The 26,069-nt window shown below is 42.0% G+C and overlaps 1 long non-coding RNA gene across 5 annotated transcripts; it reads right to left on the reverse strand.

The window, feature by feature from the left end:
• Positions 1 to 1,079: 1,079 nt before the first annotated feature.
• Positions 1,080 to 26,011, reverse strand: LOC115278371. Of its 5 annotated transcripts, none has more exons than XR_003902842.1 (4): positions 25,961 to 26,011; positions 7,090 to 7,217; positions 4,422 to 4,497; positions 1,080 to 1,166 (listed from the first exon to the last, which is right to left on the reverse strand). It is a non-coding gene; the product is annotated as an uncharacterized LOC115278371 (long non-coding RNA). The 5 variants fall into 5 exon arrangements; XR_003902845.1 differs by having other exon boundaries at positions 4,422 to 4,500; XR_003902843.1 differs by having other exon boundaries at positions 7,017 to 7,217.
• Between the last annotated feature and the right edge of the window lie 58 nt (positions 26,012 to 26,069).

Below are 26,069 nucleotides of genomic sequence, written 5' to 3' on the forward strand. Positions count from 1 at the left end.
TTTAAGAATTATTGATCACCATCTCTGCAAGTGGGAGATTATCATTCCGTTAGAAGAGCATGGATGAGGGGACGGGAGGCCCATGTGTAATAAACCTTGTCCACTGTTATGGACTGAATTGTGCCCCCCGACCCCAGACTCTTACGATGAAATCCCAACACCTAATGGAACTGTGTTTGGAGACAGGTCCTTTAAAGAGGTGATTAAGATGAAATGAGGTCAAGTGTGGAACCCTAATCCAATAGTACTGGTGTCCTTATAAGATGAGGAGAGACAACTAGGGATGTATGCTCACAGAGAAAAGGCCATGGGAGGACACAGCAAGAAGGCGGCCACCTGCAAAGCCAAAGAGAGAGGATGCAGGAGACACCAAAGCTGCTGACACTTTGATCTTGGACTTCCAGCCTCCAGAACTGTGGGAAGTAGATCTCTGTGGTTTAAGCCCCCTACTCTGTGGTATTTATTATGGCAGCTCTAGCAAACTAGAACATTCACCTAAACAGTTTTGATTCCTTTACTCCCTTCCCCAGAACAAATTCTCCCTTCATACTGAAGGATAATGCACAAAAATCATTCCCAGAGGCACTTTGCCCAGCCAGCAAAGAGGGGAGGCAGTGAGGTTGGCGGTCAGGACCCTGATAGGACCTTGTCCTGTCTGGTTATGGATTGTGCTCCTGAATCGCTGAGTGAATGGAAGCCGGCTTTGTCTGCTCCTACACACCAAGTTTGCCTTCTTCTCCCTGTGTGCCAAGATTCTGAACCTTAACAGAATGATAAGCTTTTTAAAGAGCTTTTAGTCCCAGGGAAGGATGTAGGTCCTTGATGAAAGCTCAACTTTCCTCTTTGTTATGAGCTGGTAATTTGAATAATGATAGCTTAGAAATAGAAGACAAAGTTTAAATCTTGGTTGGGAACTCCAAAAGTAATTATGTGGACTTCTTCCTTTTTTTATGTTTATTTATTTATTTATTTATTTAGAGGGGGAGGGGCAGAGAGAGAGATGGGGAGAAAGAATCCCAAGCAGGATCCATGCTGTCAGTGCTGAGTCAGACACAGGGCTCGATCTCATGAACGGTGAGAAGGTGATGTGAGCTGAAATCAAGAGTCAGATGCTTCACTGACTGAACCGCCCAGGTGCCCCTGTGGGCTTCTTTTGAGGTTGAATTCTGTCAGAATTAAAAAGACAAATCTATATAGAAACCAACTTGACAATAAACTATAAATAAAAAATAAATAAATAAGACAAATCTGTCAACTCTGCATCACTCCTCACACATTAACAGGTTTACTCATTCAACAAATTTTCTTAATCACTTACTACACGCCCACTTCTATTCTAAATCATAGATACAATAAGAAAAAAATAGATATAGCTCTGGTTCCTATAGCACTTACAGTTGAGTGGGGGAATATCGACAAAAGCCTGAGGATAAAAATGAAACTCCATGGCCTAGCATTTAAAAATCCAGTTTGGGGCGCATGGGTGGCTCGAGCTGGCTGAGCATCTGACGCTTGATTTCTGCTCAGGTCATGAGCTCTGGGTTGTGGTGTCGAGCCCTGCACTGGGTTCTGTGCTGAGCATGGAGGCTGCCTGAGACATTCTCTCTCTCTCCCTCTGCCCCTCTACCCCACGCTCTCATTCTCTCTCTAAAAATTTAAAAAAAAAAAAACAGAAAAGTTAAGAATCCGTTTCAGTCTGGGCCCAGTCAACCTCTCCAGTCATTTTCTACACTCCTCCTCACACGACTTGCTGCAAACAAATCACCCCAGTCAGACTTTTCCAAGCTCTGCACTTTCACTCTTATTCCCTACCTAGACTGCTTTCTATGCCTATTCAAATCCTAGCCATCCAGCACGGTGTGGTCGTAGCCCCAAAGATGACCCCCAGTGATCTCTGCCTCTTGGTATTCATACACTTGTATGTGGACTGAACTTAGTGACTTGTTTCTAAGGAAAAGAATCAGCAACAGTGATGGGATATCACTTCTGAGACTGGTTTACAAAAGGACCGAGGCCCCACCTTGGTCTCTCTGAGGGTCTCACCCAGGGGAAGCCAGCACTGTGGAGAGGCCTGTGTTAGGAGGGACTGAGGCCTTCCAATGACCACTTCAGTGAATTTGAAATTGTTTTCTCCTCTCCCCGCCTGTTCACCTTTAGGCTGGGAGCTTGACTGCAGTCTCATGAGAAACCTTGAGCCAGAGGTGGCCAGCAAAGCTGCACCTGGCTTTTTAACCCACAAAAACTGTGACATAAGCTTTATAGTTTTAAGCCACTAAGTTTTGAGGTAGTTTGTTACTCAGCAATAGGCAACTAAGACACAAAATAGGGTGATTTATTATACAACAGTGGATAGCTATACACAAGACCTGGTTCAGATTGTTCCCCTGAATTTTCTTTGACCTAGCCTAGCCCAGAGCAACTTCTGCCTCCTTTGAACTTGATGTAGACCTGTTCTTCTCATTGGTCATTTTATACTTTTGCAACATTAGCTACTTTCTATCCTCTGTTTCTGGTCCTTTCCAAATAACGAAAGTCAGTAGCTGCTTAAATTATTTGCTCAGAATAAAAATTTGGCAAGGTAGAGAAGGAGGTTTTAAGAGGCTAGAATTTTTGTAGGAATTCTAGAAAGGAGCTTTTGGGGCACCTGGGTGGCTCAGTCGGTTAAGCGACTGACTTCAGCTCAGGTCATGATCTCACCATTTGTTGAGTTTGAGCCCCATGTCAAACTCTGTGCTGACAGCTCAGAGCCAGGAGCCTGCTTCAGATTCTGTATCGCCCTCTCTCTCGGTCCCTCCCCTGCTTGCGCGCGCTCTCTCTCAAAAATAAATAAACATTAAAAAATATTTTTTTAAAGAAAGGAGTTTTATTTCATTTTTTAAATATTTATTTAGTTTTGGGAGGGTGCAAGTAGGAGGGGCAGACAGAGGGGGACAGAAGATTCAAAGCAGGCTCTGTGCTGACAGGCTGACACCAGAGAGCCTGATGCGGGGCTCAAATTCACAAACCAGGAGCTCATGTGACCTGAGCTGAAGTTGGACGCTCACCCAACTGAGCCACTCAGGTCCCCTATTTCATTTTTGGTGGCTGACTGATAAACGTCTTTTAGGTGGAAAGTTGAAGCAGAAATTAGAAAAGGGGCCACATTCAAAAGAAAATAAATTGAGAGAGAGAGAGAGAAAGAGAGAGAGAGAAAGCCAGCAAGAAAAGGGACCACAGTTTGGGAAGAACTAATTTTTGGTCTTCATCAAAGTGAGGCATCAGCAGCCAATACTAACAGCAAATTCTCCTTGTAAATTCTTTCTAGTGATTTCCTTCTTATTGTGTGAGGAGCTTAACCTTCTGTTGGCAGTTGTGAGAAGCAACAGAGAGTAGCTCTGGGGCACTGGGGTCACTTTGGAGGGGGGAAGCCAATTGTTTTCTCAGGACCCCTCTCTTGCATTTATTCTTTTCAGGGCCTCTTAGCAGGACTGTGCTGAAGCCCATTTCCTACACGTAGTACCATTTATTTAAAACATGCACCGCATATACACAAAAAACCAAATGCAAAGGAAAAAGGGGGGAAAAGGCTGCTGAAGACCAGAGTCACTAAAAGTTCAGGCTAAGAATAGACAAGGAACTCTGAGAGCCGCTTGGCTATGTGACCTCCTGCAGGGGCCTGGCAATAAGCCCAATCCAGCTTTGTTTTTTCTATACTTTTACAAAAAAAAAGCACTAGCTTTGGAGTTGAGAGACCTGAGTTCTAGGCCTGGTTCTGCCAGTACCTTCTTCTGTGAACTTTAGTGAGTCCTTCCCCTTTCTAGACCTCAGTTTCCCATTTGTAAAATGAAAAGGTTAGACTAGATTCTAGGATTTTCCAACTCCAATGCTGAGAGAATACAAAGAAAAACTAAAAGACTTAAAAAAATTTTTTTTAACCTTTATTCATTTTTGGAGAGACAAAGAGAAACAGAGTGTGAATGGGGGAGGGGCAGAGAGAGAGGGAGACACAGAATCTGAAGCAGGCTCCATGTTCCAAGCTGTCAGCACAGAGCCTGACATGGGCTTGAACTCATGGACCATGAGATCATGAGCTGAGCCGAAGTCGGATGCTTCACCGACTGAGCCACCCAGGTGCCCCAAAACTAAAAGACTTCTTATCCCAGCTTTGTCATTTAGAACCACACCTCTTTGTGCCTCTGTTTTCTCATCTATAAAGCAAGGTGATATATTCATTCATTCATTCCTTCAACAAATATTTCTCGAATACCTACTATGTACTAGGCTTGGTGCTAGAGGTATAATGGTGAGCCAAGATAGATGTGGTCTATGTTCTTGTGAAATTTCTAGTCTACTGAAGGTAAAGGAGAGGGGGAACTGTAAGCAATCACATAAATGAGGGTGTTATTAATGCCAAGATAGGTAGGACAAAGGAAGGATCATACTTGGTTCTTGGTGACCAGGGGGTAGAATGGTCACAACCTCCATCAATTTCAGTGTTCTGTGCTCCAGTAGGCATATCTGCTGGGAGACACAGAGAAACCCTTTGAACAAGTTACATCTTAAAAAACAAAAACAAAACCCCCAAAACATATATATCTCATACCATAGCTATTTTTCAGCTCAATTAATCCGATTAGCCATGTGTTGTGTACCTCCTACAAGGAATCAACCTCCCAATTCCTGTCTTCCTGGAGTCTACACCAGTGGGCAGAATGGGTTCATAACTGACATAGCTATAAAATGTCTCACATCATTCTTTGATTGCTAATTATGTACTTTGAATAATAATGTTTCATAAGAGTTAAGAATCAAGTGGGGATTTGGATGTGCTAGGGCAGCCAGACATTTTCTTGGAAGTAAAAATTGAGACACGTGCAGAAGGTTTGCTACATGGTTTCAGATAAACAGAAACAATGATATCAGGGTACAATTTCCCTACTCCCTATGAGTAGACACACAAGTAAGATCTAAAATGGGAGACTCATAAATCCCTCTTGGGCAGGAGGGATTCATAGCTCGCTCTTTGTCAAGGGGCGCGCCACCTCTTCTGTGACCTACTTTGAACACCATCCCTTGGATTAGGCGGCCCGCTTCTGATGGACACCCTGACTTGGGATGGCTACCTTACTTCTGAGTCTGTTATCTCATTTGTAAAATGAAGGGGTTAGATGGTATCTAACCCTTCTTACGGTGCCTAGGAAGATGATTAGAATCTGATGCTTTGGAAGAACTTGTATTATTTTATAATTAAACTGGTGGTTGCTGCCATGGAATATGAACTATGGGATCTTGGACATGTTATCAAATTTCGAAGCCTGAGTTACTTTCTTTTTTAAATTAGTTTTTAGGATAAAAAAGTAACATAGGCACAGATTTTTAAAAATCAAATACTACAAAAGACAATTATAATGGTTCCAGAGTGTTTGGGGGGTAAAAGAGTTTTGGAAATAGGTCATGATGGTAGTACAACTTTGTGAATGTAATTAATGCTGCTGAATATATGCTTAAAATATATATAAACATTTTATATTATACATACTTTGCCACAATTTTTAAAAATTAATAATGTAATATAGCAAAACCACTGAATTAAACAATTTAAATGGATGGGGCACGTGGGTGGCTCAGTTGGGTAAGCGTCCAACTTCGGCTCAGGTCATGATCTCACAGCTGGTGAATTTGAGCCCCGTGTCAGGCTCTGTGCTGACAGTTCAGGGCCTGGAGCCTGCTTTAAATTCTGTTTCTGTCTCTCTCTGCCCCTTCCCTGCTGGTACTCTGTTTGTCTGTCTTTCTGTCTCTTTCTCCAAAACAAATAAACATTTAAACAATTAAAAAAAAAAGCATCCAATTTCTGCTCAGGTCATGATTCTATGGTTCGTGGGTTTGAGCCCTGTGTCGAGATCTTTGCTGAGAGCTCAGAGTCGGGAGCCTGCTCTGCCCCTCTCTGCTCATGCTTCTCTCGAAAATAAACATTAAACATTTTTAAATAAATAAATAAAAACAATTTAAAGGGGTGAATTATGTAATATGTGAATTGTATCTCAGTAAAACTGCTAAAAAAGAAAACTTAAAAACAATGATGTATCAAAATAAATACATAAATAAAAATAAAAACAAAATGTGCATTCATTAAAAAACACACAAAAATCAAAAAACAAAGAAAAAAACACAAGTGTACCATAAGAAAATATTCTCTAGCGGCGCCTGGTAGTTCAGTTGGTTAAGCATCTGACTCTTGATCTTAGCTCTTGATCTCAGGATCATGAGTTCAAGCCCCGTGTTGGACATCCAGAGTGGAGTCTACTTAAAAAAAAAATTAACATTGTGAAATTGACTTCTCTAGAGTCCAATTTATACTCCTATCAAGAATTCATTCATTCAACTAATATTTGAGTGCCTACCATGTGCCGGGCACTATTCTAAGCCCTGGAAACACAGCAAATGAGCAGCAAAAACATAAAGACAAAAATTTATTCCCTAATGGAGCTTACAGTCTTGTAAGGGGAAAGGGCAAACAAAAAAAGTAAAATATATAGTATTTCATGTGGTACTAAGTGCTATAGCTAAAATAAAGCAGAGAAAGGAGTGTTGGCCCAGAGTAAGGGGCTGGTGATTTAAATAGGGTGTCTAGGAATGAGAATTCTTAAGCCTCAGTTTTCTTATCTGTAAGATGGAACAATAACAGTGCCTATCCCATAGCACTAAGCATTGAAAGAATTCTATGAGATTATGTCTGGCACACAGTAATGAACATTTCCTAAATGTTGCTATTTGCTACTATAAACGACCTTCTTGTTAGGAAAAACTTGTGGCCTAGAAGGAAAAAATTGCTTAAGGCCCCAAGGAAAATTGTGGTTGGGTAAGAACCAGAACCCAGGCCTCCTGATCATTCATGCTGCCTACTTCCAAATATACCAAGGGACCAAAAGCACTAAGAAGCCATCCTCCCGAGGGCTGCTAAAGGGCAACATGGTTTTAAGTTGAAGAGCTCTCTGGGAATGATTTTCAGCAAGAGGGGAGGGAAGATGTTGGAGTACATTAGGTTCCTCTTCAAGGAGAAGCAGGCCAGCTTCACTTGGCCCAAGGCTGAGCCTGCTGGGGTTTGCTCACAAGACGTTCAGATCCAGGATGGTGCTCTCAGCCAAAGGCAACAAGCTTTCTGGCTGCTGCTGGACCATCTGCTCTGATGAGACTCTCCCAAACCCTGATCTCCCATTGGTTTCATTCCAAGGAATCTCCTGGAAGAAAGATAAGCAGCAGTTATTTCACAGCTGTAGAAATAGTAAGTTCTAGAGGGGTATTTGTATCTGTTTGGCTGGGTGAGATTTTCAAGTAGGCCAAGGATGCCGTGGGGGTCTTTCAACTCTCTCTGTGCCTTTTTCTCACCCTGTGGCATCTCCTCTACCCACCCACCCATCGCCAGATACCCACTGCTTGCCTGGGTCTTCTGCCTACACAGAGCGCTCTCTCTGCCTGGGTTCTATCCTTCAGCCCGATCCTCTCTTCATTGAGTTTCATTCCCTTCACTTATCCTGACCCCTCCTTTAAAAGAAAATGCTCACTAGTTTAACAGATTCAGTACGGAGCAGGATTCAGAGAGGTCGGCATTCTGGGCTTGACCTCTGTTAACATTTGTATGAACTTGGGCACGTCGATGATCTTTTCTGGGCCTCAGTATCTTTATCTATAAAAATGTTGTATGTCACTTCAAGTACCATGGAGTAGATTATTCTGCACAAAGTAGAGACCCTAGTGATCTACCTAAAGATAAAAATGTACACAGAGAAATGGTGAGGCCAAGGGAAGACATTTTCAGAGTGAAGATGCCAGGACCCCTAAGATGCTATTAAAAGGTGTGTTATAATGACCAATGTCTGGTGAATGGCACCTAGGATCTAGTCCTGGGTCAGCTATAAGAAGTTCCCACCTAGACAAGAGACCTAGATTTTAAAGTCTATTCCTGTACTGAGTAGGCTCCAATGCAGGGAAAAATCCAAACCAGCTTTGCACCACACCATGTCCATTCTTGAAAGTGCAAACATAAGAAGTAAAAAGAGCTTTAGCAGATCACCAACAGTTACTTGAACATCCTGGTGCAGGACTAGCTGCAAGTTTCCTCTGCAAGACTAAAAAGAGGAAGAAGGAGAAATACTCAATAAAAAGGATCTTGAACTCAAGTTTGAGAAAGTGACATAAGAAGATTTCAAAAGATGTTAGAGCTATAAGCAAATGTGTGTTTCCATTTTTGTTTACATTCTGTCCAGTTACATTAATGGATGAAGCTTCTGCTGGGAAATTTTTTTTCCCATTATTTAAATGTTTATTTTTGAGAGAGAGAGAGAGAGAGAGAGAGAGAGAGAGAGAGAGAGAGAGAGAGAGCAGGGAAGGGGCCAAGAGAGAGGGAGATACAGAATCGGAAGTAGGCTGCAGGCTCCAGACTCTGAGCTGTCAGCACAGAACCTGACGCGAGGCTCGAACTCACCAGCCTTCTAGCCCTGAGATCATGACCTGAGTCAAAGTCAGCCGCTTAACCGGCTGAGCCACCCAAGTGCACCATTTGCCGGGGTCATTGAGAAAATTTTAAAATCTTAGTGACTCACTAATATGTAATCTCTCTCAAGGTGGCATCCATAATCTTAACTTTACACACGGAGAAAGGCACAGGGAATGGAGACAGACTTGAGATTCTGAATTCTGAAGGAACCTGTGACCCTCACTACATCATTGTTCCTACCTTGAAAAACAATCCATACACCCACAACACTGGTGCCCCACAGTTGGGTTGACAACAAACTCTCACCGGCTTGAGTCTTGCGACATTGTTGGCACATCAGAAGCACTTGCAGATGCTTAGTACTTGGGGTGGTAAATCTACCAAGACTGCTTAGATCCTATCCTCTCCCTGCTGGAACACTGATCCAGTCAGACTTTCAGAATCAGCAGTGCGCCCTAGCAGAGAAACACTAAAGGAGGGGTGGCACTGTTTTCGCGGAGTCTTCAGTGACTTTCCACTGAGCTGTGGGAAAATTTGACAGTTGACTGTGGCTGAATCATAACTCAGAGGTCCTGACCACTCAGATCTTTGAAGATTCCTTTCATTCCTTTCCCAAAAGGGGAACCTGGCACACTCCAATTGGTTAATTCCATTTACCTTCTGTTCCGTGCAACCACATGTAGGTGCAATGGTGTGATCTCAGTGGTGGTAAAAGGGTATCAGAATAACAGCATCTACAACAGCCTATTACTATAATAGCTTCTATTTATCTAGTACTTACTGTTGTCAGGCACTTTATAGATTTTTTTTTCATTGAATTCTCTTAAGCACTTAGTGAGTTATTCACTATTAGTATCCCTAGTTGACAGATAAGGAAACTGAGGCCCATACTTGCCCACTGTCATACAACTTGGGTGTGAGGTGCTGAGAAAACATAGCATCCTGACTCCAAAGTCTGGGCTCCTAAATACTATGTTATACTGTTTCCAAACACCAGCACAGATATTCCGAGCTCAAAGGCACTTCAGATATCATAGATCAACCCCTAGACTTTGCAGCTGAGAAAACAGACCCAGGGGATGATGGGAATTGCTTTATGACAGAGCCAGGATTCGAGGAAGGCTCTTCACTCCAGGGCTCAGTGCTCTCTATTGTATCAGAAGGCCTTGGGTTCTCTGCATCATCTTAAGAATCTAGAGTTCTTTGATATTTTATCACTTATTCTTTAGGGAATGGAACTTAAATTTATATGAGCATAAAAATACCTGCATATAGTTTTTCTACCATAGAGTGATCCTCTAATTCTTCCTACCCCTTTTTAGAAACTTTTTTTTTTTTAACTTGGCTCTTTTTGCCTTCTCTGTCTTCTTTTTTTAAGTCCCAAGAAAGTGAAAGCATTTTCAGATAGGATAAAAAAAATCTTTAAAATCTTTAGCCAACTTTCCCTTCTTTCACCAAAGCATTTTAAACACTGCTGTTCAGTGATGACTTCTAATTGTCAATCATCCAATTAGTGTTTTACCTCCTCACACTCCTGTGCCCCCCCCCCCCCCCCCCCCCCCCCCCCCCCCCCCCCCCCCCCCCCCCCCCCCCCCCCCCCGTCTCAGGAGATGATCAGCTTAGGCTCAGTATGTCCCCTCAGCTCCCTGTGTCCATCTCCAGGCCTCACCCTGTTCAGATTCTTCCTAATCATAGAGATTGGATCCTTGCTGCTCCCCAGGCAGGCTCTGTACAGTGACATTGGCCCCACCCCTTCCCACCTCTTTCTAAATCTGGACCCACACATTTTAAAGGGGTGGGAAAGAGCCTGGAAACAGCAACATGTGGTGGAAAGTATTTGGTCTTTGTAGTCCAAAAAATCCTCACCCCTCTGTGCAAGTTAGTTAGCCATGCCAAGCCACATGGGTCAAGGGGACAAGAGACCCCACTTCAAGGTGATGATGAGAATGGAATGAAAGAGTGTGTAAAAGTGTTGCGGTAGTCCAGCACACAACAGACACTGCCTTTGCGCCCTTCTGGCTCCTTCCCCCTTTTTTCACAAAAACATTCAAAAGAGCTTCACTTTTTCAAATAGCCAGATCTCATCCTCAAACAATGAACTGTTCTTTCGCCTTCTTGTCATTCTAAACTTATTCAAAGTTTATCCTCACAGTTGGCCCTTCCTTCTCCCTATTCAATTCATTTTGGCCAGTCTATATTGAACTGCTAGGGACAGCTTAGTCCATTGCAGTGCTCTCCCAAACTCTAAATTCAAAACACAGTTGTGAACTGACCCCTCAAGCATTAACTACTGCCTGGCACTCTGACCTTGGGTGGCCTGCTCCTTTCTGCACCTCCTCTGACTTCTGTGAACATTGCTGTCCCAGTGACTTTCAGCCTCTTTCTGCATCCTGTGTCCAGGTGATCTCCTCCACTCCCGTGGATTTAACCACCATATTTAGTAAGATTCCCAGCTCTCACTCTCTCTAGTCCAAATTCCAGTCCTTGGGCTCCAGACCTCCAGATCACGGGGATATCTCTTTGGAGGTTCCACAGGTGTCTAAATCTCCAAATTTGCTTTTTTCCCCCCTCATGGCTCCTGTTTCCTAAACAGTTTCACCATCAAACTAATGCTCAATCAATACCCCTGAGTTATCTTGGATGTATCTTCTATCTTCCATATTCTGTATTTGAGTAGTCAGAAACCCCTTCTATTCCCACAATATCTCCTAAATTCACCCTCTCTGTTTACAGTGGCTAAGTTCAGGCCCTTGTCATGCCACAGCTAGGGACCAAACTGGAAGCCCTTACTTACTTCCAGTCACTCACCCAGCTTACCCTCTGCTCAGATCTGTAATTTATCTAATTAATAGATCTGAACATTAATCACCAGCTCTAAAATCTTCCTTAGCAGTGACCATACAAAATCCTGAATATTTATATCTCTAGCTCCCCATTAGAATAGAGGCATCTCTTATTAATACCATATCTCACTGCCTACTAGAGTCATTAAATATGCATTAAGAAAGCTTACTGAATGAATACAAGCCCAGAACGATGCCACGGATAGTAGAGAATATGAAAGAAACGTAATATGATCCTTGTCATCTAGGAGCTTATACTCTTTTTGGAGAGACAAAATAAACATAAGAAACTACAGTATTAAGTACATAAACTGAGATACAAACTGGAAATGCCAGAGGAGCTCAGAAGAAAAGGGTGGGTGTAATGTGGAACTGCTGTGAAGACCTCATATAGGAGGAGAAAGCTCCTGAGGCCCTTAAAGGATGGGCAGGGTTTGTGAGGGGACAGTGGAAGGAGCGGGATGTTCCAGGATGGAGATGACATGGTAAATAGTACAGAGCACTGGCTGGACAAAAAGGAGTGTGGCCTGATGGAGATGGGAGATTATGTTGTGGGACACTGAGACCAACCTGGAGAGATAAGGTGATCCGGAAAACAGAGGCCCTCAAAAGTAAGGGAAAAAAGGGGTTTACCTTGAATAAGAAAGCTGTACCTGTTCTTGAATGCTTCAATAATACAAAAGCAGCCATACACAAAAGCTATTATAACACAAAAGCTACCTTTTGATACACACATATGCATACTCTTTTAATGCAGCAAAGCTATAAGATAGATACCATTATCACCATTTTACAGATGAGGAAATGAAGAACAGAGTAGGCACATAACCTAGCTGGGGTCACACAGCTGTGTGCACAGCCCTGTAATAAGCACTGTTGTCATAGACAAGTAACATAGTCCCTGCTTTCAGAGACACCAAAATCCAAGCAGAGACAGGTACTCAGATTAGCACCTCATAAATAATTACTTATAAATCAATGTGTTAGGTATTGTAACAAATACATACATATGATGGGAGTATTATTTTAGGAAAATTAATCTAAAACAGCTCCATCAGGAGACAAAAGAAATCAGAGAAATGAGTTTCCTAGTGAGTTCCAGTGATCCAGGCCAGCTCCAGCAAGGAAGGTGATGATGGTGGATAAAGCAAGACTGGAAAGGGGGCAGAATGCAAGACATTTCAAAGGCAGAAAGGACAATAACAGGTTTAATGTGAGAAAAAAGAATCAGGGGGCACCTGGGTGGCTCAGTCTGTTGGGCAACTGACTCTTGATTTCAGCTCAGGTCATGATCTCATGGTCATGGGATTGAGACCCACCTTGTGCTCTGCACTGAGCATGGAGCTTGCTTGGAATTCTCTCTCCCTCTGCCTCTCCCCTGCTTGCTCGCTCTCTCTCTCTCTCTCTCTCTCTCTCTCTCTCTCTCTCAGAATAAACTTTAAAAATGATTTGAAAAAGAAAAAAGAATCAGACTGAAGTTTTCTTTTTCTTTCTTCCTTTCTTTCCTTTTCTTTCTTTTTTTTTTGTAAGATTTTATTTATAAGTAATCTCACCACCCAACATGGAGCTTGAACTCCCAACCCTGAGATCAAGAATCACATATTCCACCTAGGAAGCCAGTCAGGTGCTCCTAGACTGAAGGTTTTTTTTTTTTTTTTTTTTTTTTTTTTAATGTAGGAAGCTGAAAGAAGAATGTAAATGAGAGAAAGATATCTTTAAGGTGCCTGAGTGGCTCAGTCAGTTAAGCATCCGACTCTTGGTTTGACCTTGCGTCATGATCTCGCAGTTTGCAAGTTCAAGCCCCACATCAGCTTCCGTGAATGCGGAGCCTACTTAGGATTCTCTCTCTCTTCTTCTCTCTGCCCCTCCCCCACTCACTCTCTCTATAAATAAATTAATTAAAATCTTTTTAAAAAAGAGAAAGATATCTTCATTTGAAGGTACACTGAGTTAAAGACAAAGTAGGACTGTTCTGAGCTGAGAGAATGTAGGCCTTACTATAGTTAGATTTAGAAATGTGACTTTGAAAATTGTTAGTACCCAGGCTTGAGTTGTATATAAAGACAGAATTTTTAAACGTTTTAATTAACTCTGTGCCAGTACGACAGCCTCTATGTATTTGCTACAGTTTTACTTTCTCCTCACATTCTGCTCTCTCTATAACAATGCTGTTTTGCATCACTCTTTCCAGAGAAATGAGGTATGATTATAATATAATAAAGCTGACATTTAAATATACAAGAACTTATCTATCTGAAACTGATTACACAAATGCCATTTTTGTTCAACACTTCTCTGGAAATTCTCTGCTCTGGAGTTGCTTTCAGGGTCAATTTATGATCCAAACTTTATTGACATGCTTCATTAACATCTCAAACTTAATCACCCATTAACTTCGGTTAATTTTTCTTGTTTTTGGGTTTTCAAAAATAAAATCTTCCTCAACTTCCCCTCCTTAAAACACACAAAAAATCCAAAGTAGATTTCTTGAGCATCAGCACTAAGATTATTTCAGAGGTTGTGCCACAGACTCTGTAGGCATGGGAGAGGCTTTCCAAATATTCTGAGGAGTGACAAGATTACTGTTGCCCCTACTGAGAGCGGGGCATTGTATTGCTAATTATTTTACAAATGTGCTTTTCATTTAAACTTTGAAGCAGCCAGACACCCAAGTACTATCATCTTATGCAAAAGAATAGGAAAAGAAGGTCCAGAAAAGCTAAGTAACTTGTATTAGTTATAAAACTAATAACTCTGCCAGGACTTTAAAAATTATGATTCTGTTACCATAAGTGCTGCTACTGATAAAATAAGAGCACTACTGGGGTACTTCGGTGGCTCAGTCAGTTAAGCATCTGACTTCGGCTCAGGTCATGATCTCACCATCCGTGGGTTTGAGCCCCACATCAGTGCTGACAGCTCAGAGCCTGGAGCCTGCTTTGGATTCTGTGTCTCCCTCTCACTCCAACACTCCCATTCTCTCTGCCCCTCCCCGACTTGTACTCTGTCTCTCAAAAATAAATAATAAACATTAAAAAAAGAGCCTTTTTAGAAAAAAAATAAGAGCACTGTTTCCCAATGGACGGTAAAGTTATTAAAGGATAGCAATACTAATATAATCCCATCTGAAATAGCCATAACTGTAAAGCTTATTTATTTATATTTGAGAGAGAGAGAAAGCAGGAGCATGAGCGGGGGAGTGGCAGAGAGAAATTGAGAGAGAGAGAGAGAGAGAGAGAGAGAGAGAGAGAGAGAAAATGAGAGAGAGAGAATCTCAAGCAGGCTCCACACTGTCAATGCAGAGCCTAATAAAGGGCTCCAACTCATGAGCCATGAGATCATGACCTGAGCTGAAATCAAGAGTCAGATGCTTAACTGACTATGCCAAGCATGCACCCCTAAACTTCCTTTTTCTTCCTTTCTTTCTTCCTTTCTTTTCTTTCTTTTTCTTTCTCCCTCCCTCCCTCCCTCCCTCTCTTCCTTCCTTCCTTTCTTTTTCTTTCTTTCTTCCTTCCTTCCTTCCTTCCTTCCTTCCTTCCTTCCTTCCTTCCTTCCTTCCTTTCTTTTTCTTTCTTTCTTTCTTTCTTTCTTTCTTTCTTTCTTTCTTTCTTTCTTTCTTTCTTTTTCTTTCCTTCCTTCCTTCCTTCCTTCCTTCCTTCCTTCCTTCCTTCCTTCCTTCCTTCCTTCTTTCAAAGAGAGAGAGAGAGTGAGAGAGGAGCACGCATATGAGTAGAGAAGGGGCACAGGAAGGGTGAGAGAGAATCTGAACCAGGTTCCATGCTCCACAGGGCTCAATCCCACAACCCTGGGATCATGACCTGAGTTGAAATCAAGAGTCCAACGCTTCACTGACTGATCTACCCAGGTGCCCTGTAGCCATAACTTTTAACACTCTTAATTTCCCCACTGCTTTCTGTCACTTATTAATGAAAATATAAACAAACAGCCATGAAAATTTGTCATAGAACTGGAATTAAGTCTACCTGATACATTAGAAATAGAAATGTTTTTAGATCATCAAACCTGACTCCCTCTGATTATATTATTACTATACGGTTTAAGTATGTTTGGGGCGCCTAGGTGGCTCAGTCAGTTGAGCGTCTGACTTCAGCCTATGTCATGATCTCACAGTTCATGGGTTCGAGCCCCACATCAGGCTCTGTGCTGACTGCTAGCTCAGAGCCTGGAGCCTGTCTTCAGATCCTGTGACTCCTTCTCTCTCTGACCACCCCCTGCTCACGCTGTCTCTCTCTCTCTCTCTCTCAAAAATAAATAAAAACATTTTTAAAAATTTAAAAAATAAAAGTATGTTATAATTGGGTCAACAAGAAAATACTAGTTCCTTGTCATTATATAATGTGTTCAGCTGAAGGCTATTGTGTATTTACCATCAGGAGTTTTATTCATGAGCACTCAGTTGAATACAGACAGTAAGTTTTACTTATTCCTCTTTTAAATTCTACTCATTCACCACTGGAATGCCATACACATTTATATATAGCAGACATTTATACTATCTTAAACTGAATTGGAAGCCAGAGGCTTGAATTATTTAAGAGAAAAACATTTCCACTTGTCCTGCCAACCACGTTGATCAATGCTCACTTAAGTGATGTAATCATCTCCTCTCATTTTGTAAGGGCTACTCTCTCTCTTCAGGTGACTAAGCAGTCTGCAATCTTCCTTCCTTTAATTGGATAATTTTCAGGCTTGTCTGATCCTTCCGGTTTTTACAACTTCACGCAATCATTCTCTCTTGTGAATATGGTTAATGGTTTCATGGATAGAATCTCTCTAGCACACATCTCTCTAGAACTCTCCAGGCATCTTTCCATACACTGATGCAGTGCAACGCTTTATCTGCTCTGGTGTTCCAGACTGGCTACTCTTGAAATGGTCACCATTTTCTGCTTGCAGTCTTGCTTTTCCTTTTTTTTGGATTGACCTTCCTGTGTCCTCCAACACATCCTTCCGGCTCAGATGTTTGTTCTCCCACCGCTGGGCCTGTGTGGCACTTTCGGTAATGTTATCACTTAATATTATAAACACAGCTATTGTTTATCAAGCACAAACCATGTGCTATGTCTGGAGCCTTATGTATATAATACAAACTACCCAGCATTTCCTCCTGCCCTGTTACAGCTCACCTTCCATACCCTATAAAGTCTGTTTCTTATAGGCCTACCACAATGCCTGGTACATAGCAGGTGTTCATGAAATTTCTATAGAGCCATTATTATGATGATGAAAACAAGCGCCATAACTTATTCATGTTTCACCCTAGTGCATAGCACAATATCTGGCACATTCAACACATGTTTATAAAACTAACCAATGAAAAGAACAAATATTAAGCACCTGTAAGATCCTTGTGAAACAAGCTATACAGCCTGCCGTGAATTGCTGAAACTCACTCTTTAAGTCCAGACAGGAAAAGTACCCAGTTATTAAGTTAACAGAGATGGAGCCAAGGAGCCCAGAAGCACAGCCCAGAAGTCCAGCAGGACACATGATACCAGGTTCAGAAAGCCGTTGTTGGCTAGTGGCTGCAGAGACTGAGTATGGAAGATGGGCATCTGTGGATTGCTCCGGCACAGGCCAGGATTAGTTTGGCTCCCCAAGTGTAGATGGCATGCCCAGACCAACTCTCGTAATCAGGCAGAAACCTGGGACTGTAAGAAAGTCTCATGAAGATGAAGGGGCCCTGGTTCTTAGCAAATTGGAGGCTTTATCTGCAGCACCCACAGAGACCCAAAGATGAGGCTCTGGGCCCTGAGATTTAGCAGTTGGCAGTCCAGGAAGTAGACCCCGTTAGAGTCTGGCAAGAACTAGGAGGGCCCAGCAACCAGAGTGAGACTCAAAATCTAGATTCAAGTCTTTGGCAGTGCCAAGTTTAAAAGGGGATAGAACTGAGATGCCAAAGAAAGACCTGGGTTTAAAGAAACAAAATGTTGTTTCAAATACTGAGCTGGAGTGTAAGAGGGCTTACTGCCTCAAACACAGTAGACTACTTCTTAAAGTTTGGGCATTAATTCAAGCAAGGCTAGCAGCATGGTTGAGATATGAAGTAGGATTCAGATCCTGGGACTGTGGGCCGGATTTGCCAGTGGTAAGGTTCTGGGTGGGGCAAAGAACCTGGTATCTTATTACAGTACTGCAAGTCCTCCGTGATGGATCATTAGCACACACTACAGCTTCTCAGAGCACAAAATCTACTTTGCTTCAGTGTCAGGATTTCAAGATACTAGTATCTAAGACGGCAAATAAAGTACAGAACACAAATGCATTTGGCTTGGCTTCACAAATATCTAATTCTTTCTGTATACTTGGTTCACCCCTAGGCTGTGTGTATAGCTGTGTAATTGCTTGGTCTCTTAACCCCCATTCCGTGTTTTGCCCCCTCTACTTGAGCCCCAAGCACTTCCTAGTTGAAATTACTCTTTACAGGAGCTCCTGGGTGGCTTAGTTGGTTACACATCCAACTTTGGCTCAGGTCATGATCTTGCAGTTTGTGGGTTCCAGCCCCACATCAGGCTCTTCACTGACAGTGCAGAGACTACTTGGGATTCTCTCTCTCTCCTTCTCTTTCTGCCCCTCCCATGATCTCTCTCTCTCCCCCAAAATAAACTAAAAAAAAAAAAAAAAAAGAAGAAGAAAGAAAGAAAGAAAGAAAGAAAGAAAGAAAGAAAAAGGAAGAAAGGAAGAAATTACTCTTTAAAACCACAAGACATTTGTTTCCTTTGATTCTGTGACCAGACACTATTAGGTCCTAGAATCTAGGTCCACTCACACTAGCAATAAAAATGGTCCTTTTCCTTTAAAACCAACTACTACTAATATTAACAATATACTACTACTACTAATATTAATAATAAAGTGTCATCACCTGGTTCTTTAGTAAAACACAGTTGCTGACTTTCGCTTCTTCAGATACCAAACTGTCTTGTATTATTCTATGGTCTGTGTATGCTTCTTTGGCTTTAATATGCCTAAATTGTTTTGTTTTGTTTTGGTTCATGTTAAAGCAATATACACAAATCAGGGACCATGTGGTTCAACTACCCATCTGAGGACTCCCTTTCTTCTACAATACCCCCACCAAGTGGTCATCTAGACTGTACCTGAACACCCAGAATCACTGAGCAATAACTGCCTTCAGAGGCAGCCTATTTCATTTCGGATCACCTATTGGAAGTAACTGCTTTGGGTTGAAATATGCCTCCATGAGTTTCTATCCATTGAGTCCAGCTCCTCTCCTTAGGTCCATATGGAACAAACATAAATCTCTTATATGTGGCCACCTTCACATAGTCTGAGTAAAGTGACAATATTCTTCCTGACTTTATTTGCTTTTTGTTTTGCTTATGTTCCCAGGGCCTTTGACTATCTATTGATAAATGTTCTCATCAACATTACTCTTTCTTTACTGGGTATATTCAAGATGATTTACAAGCTTTGTGTCTAGCCCAGAGCTAGATACATTTCAGCTGTGCTCTAGATACTACACCTCTCAATATGCAGCCTAAGACTTTAACAGATTTTTTGGCAGCCACCACACATTGGTGGATCACTTTGACCTTATAGACTATTGAGTATCTCTAAATGCCACATGTTTTGCTGCGAAGCCTATTGCATATTTATGTAATTGGTTTGGAAGTGGGGAAAAGAAGGTAGAAAATGTTTATTTATTACATGGATACCTCATGAAATTTGGGTCTGAAAAAGGGATTTTGCATTCCTAATGATACACAAGTCTGTGCTTAGTTTGCTAGCCTAAATGATGAACAAACCAGTGATAGTTCATGTACTGGATTTCAGCTTTGGCTAGTCAGCTTTGCTTTATTTCATGACCTCAAAGTGCAGCCTTCCTCAAATATTACTCATCATTTAAATGTATACTATTCATCACCAGAAGAACTGGTGGAAAGAGTATAAATGATTCAGTGCAAAGGCATTATCGCCACTGGAAAAACACCTCAAAGACAAGTATCCAGTACATTAAGGATGGTATATTTATGATTTCCCATGGGAATATTATATGCAAACATCTTTTCCTTTATTAAAAATAATTATCTTTAAAAATGATCTTATAGAGATAACACTGTGTAGATTTCCCCTCCTTTTTTTAAATTTTTTTAAAGTAGGTTTCATGCCCAGTGTGGAGCCCAGTGCAGGGCTTGAACTCACAGCCCTGAAATCAAGACCTGAGCTGAGATTGCAAGTTGGATGCTTAACCAGTTGAGCCACCCAGGTGCTCCTGTATAGATTTTTAAAGACTTTTAAGCTTAGCTTATTTGATTGTTTCAAATCAAAGGAAGTGGAATGGATATTGTTATCCTCATTTGTTTTTATAAGTTTATTTATTTTGAGAGAGAGAGAGAGAGAGAGAGAGAGAGAGAGAGAGAGAGCGTGCACCATGAGCAGGTGATGGACAGAGAAAAAGGGAGAAAGAGCCCCAAGCACACTCTGCACTGTTAGCACACAGAACCCGATGCAGGGCTCTGTCCCACAAACCACGAGATCATGGCCTGAACCAAAATCAAGATTTGGATGCTTAACCAACTGAGCCACCCTGGCATCCCTTGTTATATTCATTTATAGGTAAAGAAACAAGGCCCAGAAAGGGCATGATTTGTCTATGGTTACATAGTCAAAAATGTATAGGACCAGGGTTGAACCCCAGGTCCTTGGATTTCTAGTCCAGTGCAGCTCCCATTGTACCCACGGCACTCCAATACACATGTGGCCCAGTCCTGGCCTTAAGACGCTAATATCCAAGGTGTTCTCCAGGTGTTAGACAACATGTGCTCTACTTGCCCTCACCATTCACACACAAGAAAGGAGAGGGGAGCCTCAATTAAAGCAGTTATTACAACACTTAAGAGATGCCAAGCTGTAGTAGTAATAAAATAATAGAATTTCTGGGAATTAGTCTACTACCTTTAAATTAACAGATTAGGAAGTGGTATCAAATAATTTACCTAAAGCTGCAATTACTTTATAGCAAAACCAGGATTACAACCTGTTTATATACCCAATTCAATGTTCTATCTGTTATACTGAACTGTTTCTCAAAATACAAGTAGGCAGCTGTCTGTTACCTATAGCTAGAACTTTCTGAAAATGGAATCTTAAACATATTATCTATAATTCAAGAATGTTATGGCCAAGGATACCACCAAACTCTCAATACAAAGAAGTATGAACTAGGAGGTTAATTAGACAGTGATGAAGGATGACATACTGAATCAGCAACTTCCCATAAACAGAACACTGCTATATGAAGTAGCCCCCCAGGATGGACTCTCTCCCCCAATATCTATTGTAGTTGTGGTCACTCAGGATTTGGGCTACTTGTGTCCTAGATGATCAGGGGGCAAAGGCTGAGAGTCTTATTGAAAGGAAAGGATTGTGAATCTGCTACAGCCAATTGTGGTCTTTTTTAAAAGCAGGCTAAATAAGTAGGTACTGAGTTTATATATGTAAAAAGGACTCATCAAGTGACTATAAACATTTATAAATACTGATATGCTGTCTGAGTTGGTTCAACAGCCATTTATTGAGCTCCAGTTACATGCAAAGCTCTGTATATTCCAAGACATGTCATACCTCTATCCTCAAGAAACTTCACTGATTGAATATTATGGCAACACAGAAATGGGAACTTAGGTAAGCCTGAAGGGGTCATCAAAGGCTTTATTGAAGAGATACTTGAATCTTAAGGTTTGGGTAGGAACTACATAAATGAAGAAGGAGCTGAACAAAGGCAGAGGCATGAAATGATATGGAATGTACAACTAGAAGCAGTTTGACAATGCTGGCATCCAAAGTGTAGGGTAGGGAAGAGTGACAGCATGAAATGAGATCAAATCAGAGGGCCTTATTTCATGCCCTCTTGGACTTTGGACTAAACTAATGGAGTGCCCTTGAGAAACAGATCACCATGGGAATCAAGGCCAATGGAGAATTTGAAGTTGGGAGACAGGAAGACTGATTATGAGTTGGTTGAAGTAATTTAGGAGATGATGAGAGCCTGTACAAAGAATGTATAAGTAGCAATAGAAATGGAAAAGATGCATCAGAGAGGCCATATTCCAGAAAAAAATTGAGGCCACTGAATGACATCATCTGAGGAATGTGGCTTCCTGGTCTAAATATTTCTTTCAGAGCCTCTCCTGATGCTTCTACCATCAGAGGTTCCTTCGACAGAGTTTGAAGAGTCCCTTACTGAAATGGAGTTGATCAGAGCATTTTGGTGTTGGTCAACTAACATTAAAGTAGATTATGTAAGTTTAATAAGAATAAAGAAGGCTTTGCAGGGAAGAACATGGCTAGTCGAGAGAGGAGAAGCAAGTAAAACAAAGAATAAAGCAAAACAAAAGAGAAAACATTCAGGCCACTGAAAGTCAGACAAAGAAACTTCATAAATCACCATTTTGGCTGACCTGGCTCTGCTCTGCTACAAAATCCATTTTCAGTCAGCTTGGATACACTATTCCAAAAACTCTGAGACACTTTAGTCTACATAAGGATAATAATAATGATGATGATAAAATGAATCCTAGCAAACAAAGTACTGTGACTTCTGAGCTGAGGAACACCATGTAGAGACAAGTTAATATCGAAATTGGGCATTTAGAAAGCTACTTAGAAATCAAGTCACCTTGGGGAGCTTTGGTGGCTCAATCAGCTGAGTGTCCAACTCTTGATTTCAGCTCAGGTCATGGTCCCAGGGTCATGGGATTGAGCCCTGTGTTGGACTCTGTGGTGAGCATGGAGACTGCTTGGGGTTCTCTTTCTCTCTCTCTCTCTCTCTGCCCCTCTCTCTCACTCTAAAATATAAATAAATAAATAAATAAATAAATAAATAAATAAATAAATAAATAAATAAAATATCTAAAAAAAAAACGGGTCACCTCGATTTTTCCCCATGATTACAAGTGAAATATTGGCTCCTGTATTTTTATTTCTACTAAGTGTCATGTTTAACTTGGAAATCTGACAAATACCAAGAACCTTTGCCCAATAGTTCACAGTATTGCTGGGAGGAGGAAATGGGACAGAAAGAGGCAAAAGCTTGTGTGGGCTGTAAAGTGCTAAATGATGGCATCAGCAGCCCTCTGGCTCATAGGAGAAAAGAGGACAGGTGGGCTCTCCATGTCATGGCCTTTGCAAGGATTGCTCACCCATGATTATCATAAAATTTTAGTCTTTCAAATGTTGATCAGCAGAGGCCACACTACCTTAAACACTTTCCTTAAGAATTAAAATTAATTGGGGGGTACCTGGGTGGTTCAGTCAGTTGAGTGGTTGACCATCTAACTCTTAATTTTGGCTCAGGTCATAATCTCATGGTTGTGAGATCAAGCCCCATATGGGAGTGGGGAGACTTAAGCTTCTCTCTCTCGTTCTCTCTCTCTCTCTCTCCCTCTCTGCCTCTCCCCTGCTCTCCTCTCCAAAATTAAAAAAAAATTAAAATTAATGCACATTGTGAATTTAAAATTAACACCTAAAAACAGACACTAATACATTTTTAACAAATGAGCTCTTTCTATAAAACCAGCCTCTATAATGAACCTCTTTTGTCACAAACAAGCATGTAAATATTAGAATCATATTTTATTAGAATTAGGAAAGGCTTAGTTCATCTCTGTAAACTCTCCTCCCAGCCTCTTCCCCTCCCCTACCTTTCTTATAACAGGAAAACTGAGAAAAAGGTTGACCCCAGACTAAACTGTAGATTTCCTGACTCCTGGTCTAAGGCTCTTTTTTCTATAAAATAATTTTTAATAAAATATTTCAAGTATAAGGAAAAGCATAATGATGAATACCCAGATTTTTTAAATGTTCATATCATATGCTATACATCTTTTTTTGGATAGGAAATGATGCTTTAATGCTTCAAATATTTAAAAAAAACAATTAAATATTATATATAGCAGACGATGCCCATTCCTCGAATCCCATTCCCCTACCTCCTTCTCCAGAGATAACCACCATATTGAGGTTGTGGCATATTCCATTCTTCCTGTTCAAGTTTATATAAACTCAAATGATTACATTTCCATAAACCACACCAAAAAAGACGGTCTTCAAAACAGGGAGGAGACCCTCTCTCTAGTATGCTCCCATGCAGTTAAAACCTTTGGGGCTTGGCTAAGTATTTCAAAAAGAAACTAGGGCCTGGCTTAAAGTCTTTTTTAATGATTACCACAAAAGGATCTAGTGAAATGTCTTACTATTTAAAGTGAAAAATAAATTAGGCAAATATAAAAAATTAAATATGACTTTTTTTTATCCTTCTCAAGTTAGCATTTCATATTTGTGAAATCCTGGTTTATAATGACCTAGTGTGAATGACCTGTCACTGAACAATAAGGAAAGATGGATTAAGCAATTTAACTAGTAATAATAGTTTCTACTTCTGCTTCAAGGTCCAGCTCAAATGTCACCACCTTAATGAATCTGTCCTCGAGCCCATCAGAATTAATTCCTTCACCAGTCATTTATTGAGTGCCAGAGCCCTGTAGACACAAAAGTAGATCAGACCCAGTTCCTGCTTAGGGCTCAGAAATAATTACACAATAGATTTTGATAAATGCTCTAATAGAGGTATTAGGACCAAAAAGGGTTCAGGAAGCCTATACCTTTCCTAGAGCAATTGGAGAAGACACTATAGACAAGGCGATATTTGTGCCCATTTGCAAGATGCACAAAACTCTGTCTTCTGATAAAATGTCATTCCAGGTAGGGAGACATTGAATGTGAAGGTACAAAGGATGGTAAGACACTAGTTTTAGAAAGACAACTAGGGATAGACATCAGAGGTAGGATTAAGTTAGAAGACTAGCAACAAGTCAAGCAAAAGATGACATGATTATAGGCATGGGGTGGGAGGGGAAGGATTTTAACAAAACTTAGATAAATTTAGCAGAATTTGATGCTTGACTGTGCAGGAAAAAGAAAGAACATGGAGGAGTTGGGGATGACTCCCAAAGGCTTGGCAAAATGAGTGGGCAGTGAGGCCATTAACTAAAATAAGAAATATCTTATGGAAGATAAGAACAGGCCTGAGAAGTGCAGTGTGTGTGTGTGTGTGTGTGTGTGTGTGTGTGTATGTGAGGTACCTCTGAGGCATTTTGTTTTGTTTTTTTTTTTAATTTTTTATTTATTTTTGATACAGAGAGAGACAGAGCATGAGAGGGGGAGGGGCAGAGAGAGAAGGAGACACAGAGCCTGGAGGCTCTGAGCTAGCTATAAGCACAGAGCCCGACGCGGGGCTCGAACCCTCCAACACGAGATCTGACCTGAGCCGAAGTCGGAGGCTTAACTGACTGAGCCACCCAGGCGCCCCTCCTCTCAGGCATTTTGAATTGTAATAAGGCCATTAGGCCTTAAGCAATGTTCTTTCTAAGGCCAGAAATCACCCCTTCATCTGAACTCCATAGCATACTGTATACCTTTTTCACATCAAATTATTTCAATCTGCTGTTATCTCTCAATATTTACAAGTTTTTCCCCATCTTAAACCAAGACAGAAAAGTAATAGTCTTGTTCTCTGTGCATTGTCCTTATCTCAGAGCCTTAGATACAAAAAACCTTCAGCCAAAGTTTGCATTCTTGAAAAGGGAGCTCCATCAGATACTAGAAACCGCTAGTTAACATTTATCAAAACAATGGCCACCACTTGTGTGTTAGTGACTTATATAAAATATCGAAAGCATTTGGTCTACAGCCCCCACTTTCAGCTCCTTTTGTGCTTATCTTATCTTCCTCTTAAACAACCCTGAAATGTAGTTGTATTCCTATTTTACAGATAAAGCAACAGCAGCCCAGAGTGTCTGAATAAGTTTCCTGGGGTCACAGGTTTGCAAGTCGCTTAACTACGATTGGGGCCGACCTGCTTCACTAGCACAGTTGAGCTGCTCCCTTGGGCTGAAAAGTGGACCTTCTTTGGGTCCGAAAGGGTAGCACTCTCCGGATCGGGGAACTGCGAGAGGGGCCTCCCTTCCTCCCAGGAATGTGCTCCTGTGGGCACACTCAGCACAGACGGCAGAGCTCAGAGGGGGCCCAAGGGTCCGGAGAGTGAGCCTCTGCCCAGGGACCCAGCATTTTGCAGTATTCACTCCACGAAAGCGCACGAGACCACTCATTCGCTCAAGCTTTGAGCGCTGCCTGGGCTCTGATCCCGAAGGTCGGGGTGGGCGCGCGGCCGGGGCTCCCAGCCTGGCTCCTCGCGGGGCTAGAAGTCCTCACAAATACGGGGCACTGGAAGACGGGGGTGCAGCCACTGCCCTTGGGACACTGCAACTCGTCCCGTACCTTCCTCCGCACTCCGGTGCGTGGGCCGGCCCGGTTGCTGCCCGCGTTCAGCGGACGGGAAAACGAGTTCCGGGTCGGGAGAAGCCCTGCCCACTGGGCTGTGGCGGGAACCGGCCCCGCGAGGGTCCGACAGGACTTGCCAGGCACTTCCCTCCGGGAGGCCGCGCCTGGGCCTGCCCTTCGCCTCTGCGGGTTCTCGGTCGCGCCCCACACCTCTAATAGGAACTGGACGGCAAGGGAGACAGGGCAACAGAACGGTCCTGGGGACTCGCCCCTACCACCACCACCCCGAAGTCCAGAGGGAGGAAGCAGCGACAGCTACCTGCGGGCGGCTGAGGCGCGAGGGCTTAGGCGGGCGGCCCCTGGAATGGGCGTGTCGTGGGGCGTGCGGGAGGAGGTGCGAGGGGCAAAGGGCGGTCCCACCCGCGAAG

The sequence above is a fragment of the Suricata suricatta genome, chromosome 14, assembly GCF_006229205.1.
Source record: "Suricata suricatta isolate VVHF042 chromosome 14, meerkat_22Aug2017_6uvM2_HiC, whole genome shotgun sequence".
Taxonomy (NCBI): Eukaryota; Metazoa; Chordata; class Mammalia; order Carnivora; family Herpestidae; genus Suricata; species Suricata suricatta.